This window comes from Gallinula chloropus, assembly GCF_964237585.1.
Source record: "Gallinula chloropus genome assembly, chromosome: 8".
NCBI lineage: Eukaryota > Metazoa > Chordata > Aves > Gruiformes > Rallidae > Gallinula > Gallinula chloropus.
The window spans coordinates 8,527,564-8,533,238 of NC_140093.1; positions in this window are offsets into that span (position 1 = coordinate 8,527,564).

Here is a 5,675-nt window from a genome sequence, read left to right on the forward strand (position 1 = left end):
GTTCTCTTTGGCTGTGATGTGCAGCTTCCTACCAACTAATCTGTCATCCCAAGGCTCCTGCAGCCCTGATTTGCAAAGGTCTCTTCATTTTCCCAGCCCTTCAAAGGTGTGTCAGAGGGTTTTGCCTATAGTCGCTCAGTCCTGGAACATTTTGTAGGGTCCCTGACTCCTCCTCTATGGTAAGAGGTTGCTGCTGGGGAATAAATTCTGAAGCATTTATGAACGTTCAAGGGCTGAAGTTGAGTCTCTAATGGGTGACATATGGAAAGTACAGTGCATGAAGAACACTTCATTTTTATGCAGGACAATTTGTGTGAGTGTGAAGGTGAAATTGCAACAAATTTTGCAGTAACAGAATTTGGGAACATGTTATTTTTTCTCATCTTTTCATCTAGTTCATCAACCTGGGCAGAGACTGCACATCGTGAATAAGACAATCACTACAGCTGTATGGATCTCTGCCCCATCCTTAGGCACTCCTGAATCATACCCTAGTCCTGGCATACATATCAATGGCCCAGAGGCCAAGAAGCTAACAAACCCGTGAGTTGATACACAATCACACATATGTGTGTACAAATACATGTGATTCACTTTGAAACACATTAACTTTTTTCTGTTGAAAAAAAAATCAAACCAAGCCAGAAAGTACTCACAAGTACTAGCTAACTGCAAGCTACTGGACTGGATACCATCCTAACTGCTGTGTTTGGTGTGTGCAGCTTTGACCTAAAGCTTGTCATCATTGTTCAAGTTTTTAAAAGATGTTATATGAAAGTTTTGATTTCTCAAAGATACAGAGTAAGGAATGGAAGTCCATGCTTATGGTGAAATAATACTAACCCCTGCACAGAATCATTTAGGTTGGAAAAGACCTTTAAGGTCCAACAGTAAAGTAGTGTACTAATGTTCTATCCTATCTACTCCCACAGTTTCAGATTTTCTTTAGGCTTTTATCATCTGCCAATTTCTCACTTAGAAACTTGGGCTAGATTTTGTCCAAATATTTCATGTTCTTTGGTGGCAGAGGGGGAGAAAAGAGGTTTTGTTTTGATGGCCTGTTTTTATGAATACCTTATTTCCATACTACATTATTCCACTTGCTATAAATCATCTGTCAACAGGAATTTAACACTCCAGCTTCACAGGCATTTCTCGTAGCAGCAGCCATGCCTTTGAGATGTTCCTCATCCCATCCCACACACCGTTTGTGCAACTCATCATCAGTGAAGACTCATCTGGTGCTGACACAGCAATGCGGGGGGCTTAGGGAAGGCACTGCCACCAGGAATACCTTGTGAAGTTACTCATTATCAGCAGGAGCTTGTAGAGTGCTCCAGGAAGAGAAAAGGGGGTTGAAGAATAGGGATTAGTGGTGGCATGCAAAGATAATGCCTAGATGGAGAAATAGAGCAGATCCATGGAACCTCAGTTTGAGGCAAGCCAGTGCAGATTGTGCACATCTGAAATAACATCTAATGAGCTCTTGTTATTCCCCCCTAGGGTTTCTAGCTGTAAAGCAAGGAGAGAAAGACAAGACTTCCGAAGGCCTGGGATTGCTTCATGCACTTTGCTGTGATGGCAGACAGGGCTGGCTGGCCATTAGTGGCTACCTCTGCTGCAGGGACTCCTGTGGTGTTGTGGTTTTGCCCCAGCTGAGAGCAGGGCACCACGCAGCTGCTTGTTTAAGAGGGAGTGCAGGGGGAGGGGCAGAACTGAGGGAGGGGGAAAGAGAGGGAGAAGAAAACCCAAGAAACCAAAACCTGGCAGGTTGGGTTAAGGATAGTTTACTGGGATAGCAGAAAGATTGATATAATAACAGGATTTTAGAGAAAAACATATGAAACTGGTGATATACAATGCAGTTTCTCACTGAACCGCACAGCTCAGTCTGTACAGCTCAGAGACATCCTGAAAACGGAACATCCCCAAAACCATGTGTCCTGGAGCGGCCTGCTCCTCCCCCCAACAGCCCCCCTTTTATGCTGAGCATGATGTAATTAGCATGGAATACCCCCTTTAGCCAGTTCAGGTCACCTGTCCTGGCTGTGTCCCCTCCCTTCTTGTTATTGGGAAAATATGAACAACTGGAAAGTCCTTGATTACTTGGCAACAGCTAGAAACATCAGTGTGTTATCAGCACTGCTCTCATCCTAACTCCCAAACACAACATTCCATACGCTGCTAGAAAGAAATTAACTCTATCCTAGCCAAAACCAGGACACGTGGCCAGAGATGTGCCGTCCACAGTATGGCCACACCTGCATATTTCCATGTGTTCATTCCTATGTGCTTCTTTTGCCTTTTTTTTTTTTCCAAATTTGATTTACCTGACTACCCTTATCTTTATTAGTCAGTCTCCCACCTATAAAGATGCATAGAACATTGGATTTTGACAAAGTAGGAGGAAGTAGGTTGGTCTGTTTTCATTTAAGTTATTTTATTAGCATAATTGAACTTTACTTAAAAGCACTAAGTTTTTTTATTGCTCACTTTGCAACAGACCATTCTGACTAATCACATAGTATCTGTATTTGCCCTTTGTTGATTATGAGTTGAGTCAATGCATCTGAAAACCTACTGGCAAAGCCAGGACAGACAAACAAAACTGTTGTTACAAAGTCCAACCACAAAAGGCCAACACAGTAGGTTTGAAGGCCAGATCGTTTTCAGATTGATCCCCATCCCCCCCCCCCCCCTGCCCCGCCCCTCCATTAGAGCATAATACTTTGCAATGGTTTTCTAATGCAAGCCTTCTCTCAAGGGCCCAAGGAAGGCATTTTCTGATAAGGAGTGAAACAGACACAAGCCTGTTCTTCTACTTGAGTTTTTTGAGTCTCTGCAAGATTGCTGGTTTCCCAAAACATCAATCCACAAAGTTAATCTTACCAGCTATATGAAACTTTCTATCTGCCGCTGGCTAAACTAGAAGTGATACACATCCAAACAATTACTTTTCTAATAAATACTAGGGGTGTCATTTACACACCAATTCATCATCTATAATATCCTGTCAAATCTCTTTTAGTATATGCCAATATACTGCAGGAGATTCTGGAGGGTAAAAAAGGGGATGGGGGAGAGACCTAGCTCATTCTTTCCTGCTTTGAACATTAAAAAAAGGGACTTCAAATATTATCCACTTGTAGAACCATGGAACTTGGCACAAAATCTGTGCTTTGTAACAGACTCCTGGTTTTCACTTTCAAAATGCTTTTAGCTGGGGGAGAAAAAAGGCTTCCAAACTGTACCTTCTTTTTTTTTTTTTTTTTGAATTGGCAATGTATTGTTTCCATGAGACCTTGGAGTGCCTGAACGAAGATCTTCTAACCATGCTATTAACATCCACAGAGAATGGGCATTAAAACCCAAAAGCTTCCTCAACCTGATGGCAGATCAGTCTAATAAAAGACATCACTTTTACTAAATATCTTTATTTTCTTATCTTTCCAGATCCTTTTGGTTCATAACACCAGTGTTGTTAGTGCCTAGTACACCACAACCTCTACCTAGATCTCCACCTGCTTTCCAGAAAAGGGCCTGAAAGTTCAGGCACTCTGGTCCAGCCAAAGGGATCAGCAAAAGTGAGGTTTTAAGAAAGGGTCATGGTGTCGTTATTGCAGTCACTTGCACTCTCTCCTTTCTGTATCTCTCACCACCAGCTCAGTCATCACCTGGGGCCTTTGGGTACCAGACTTGTAGAGTAAGTACTTGCATATTGCACTTCATCAGGCATCTCCTTACTAAGTCTTTAGCCATTTATTCTTTACTAATTTTCTCCATTTCATCTACAGAAACAGTTTGTGGCAATAATTAATAGAGGTCTCTCTACACCCATAATGGGAGGGGGAGGGAGGAGCAGAACACCTCAGTCCCATCCTCTTCCTGACCCTACCGCTTACAGGTCGTGCTTGGAGCACCCTGTACATCTTCCACTCCTGAAGGGCTCCACACCCTTTCCCATATCAGCATGACATTTGGTGCTCTCATTCCACCTGGTTAGCCCACAGCTTTGAGGTAGGTAGGGGCGCTGCACATGCTGCTTGGACCGGTCTGCCATGCTCCAGCTCTGAGCCAGCTCACCCCTGCACAGTAACACAGGCAAAGGTGTTAACACCTGCTCCCATTCCTGCTCTGATATGCTTTTGCTCCTGCTTACTTTTTCTACCCGCACAGAGGAAGAAATGCCTTATTTCAGTCAATGACTGCACCCTGCAAACATCACATGTCCAGAGCCTCAGAAAGCACGAGTGGCAACCTGCCTCTGACCTGGCTTCTCAGCCTCTTAGGATCCAGCACCTCTACTTTATTTCTCAGCTCATCTGAAGTCAGACTTCTCAGTCTCCCAAACCATCAAGCTCCAGACTGTGATCAGAATTTGTGGCAACATCAGGTTATTGCAAAACAGGAACTCTTTGTGCAGCTACACTCACTATATTATGATGACTACTGAAAGCCACCTGCATTTAACACTACAGGGGACACATTGCTCAAATAACTGAACTTCAAATCACCAGTATGATGTAATTCTCAGCCTATGATCCTTGTAACAGCTCTTAACGTACATGTACCCTCTGGTAATTCCACAATTCAAAATCATAATCCTAATAGTCAATTTGTCTCAACACAGCACTAAACTGTGCAATGCAGTTTGGGAAAAGAAGTATGAAGGAAAAAAAAAAACAAAACAGAGCTACCATCTAACAGACGACTTTGTCTTATTCTTCACACCACCTTCTTGTCAGCCAAAGATGACAAAATTAATTTAGGACAATTACAGATTAACCACAAACACAATCAAACACAAAGTCAGAGTGGATGCAGACTAGCACACTGCCACATAGCCATAGTCTATAATACCTCTAAATTAGTCAATTCGTTTCAATTCATTAGTTCTTAAATTAGTAAACTGTGCACCTGCTTCAGCAAAGCCTGTTGGTTTCAGCTGCAGCTCGATGTTGCCCTCCTGTGGGCTGAAGAAAAGGGAGAGCAGTTGTGTCTCTTCACACCTCTGCCATAGGAGAGAAATCTGGGCATGGCCCACTCCTTTCCAGCTGAGACGGAGTAAGCACAGATGAGCCAAGTCCCTGTGAATCATGTAAATGTGACATTGTTCTCCAGATTTAATCACTTCTGGACTACATTTGGTACAAGTCTGCTCCAGATCAGCCATAGGAATAAACATCTGCATCTTACCAAATTAGACACAGCTTACAATATGGTGTTTGTGCTTCCTTCCAGCTGAGGGGAGAGGGGCAACACAGGAAATCTGATGGAACAAGAAAAACTACTCTTCACTTTTTTTCAGCAGGTTTGAACGGCAGAGATTATTTATGCTTTTATCCTTTGCCTCCTGACAGTACAGGTACCTAACAATCTTGCTTCCAACCAGATGAAGGCCTCTACCTTGCCTGGGCTGGGGTGGATTGGTCTGCAACAGCCTCATTGTACGCAGTTGAGTCACTCACATGGCACTTCCCATGCATTTGTCACCTGGGGACTCCAGGTCCCTGTTTCTGTAACAGACTGAGGTTGTGACCCATCTGAATCCTGAACTATGCCTGAATTGATTTGGGATGGCACATTGTTAAGGTTGGTCTAAAGTTCCTCCTCCACTTCCCAAGGACAAATGAGAGGGACAAATTCCACTCCAAGTAGGAGACAAGAAATGCTCC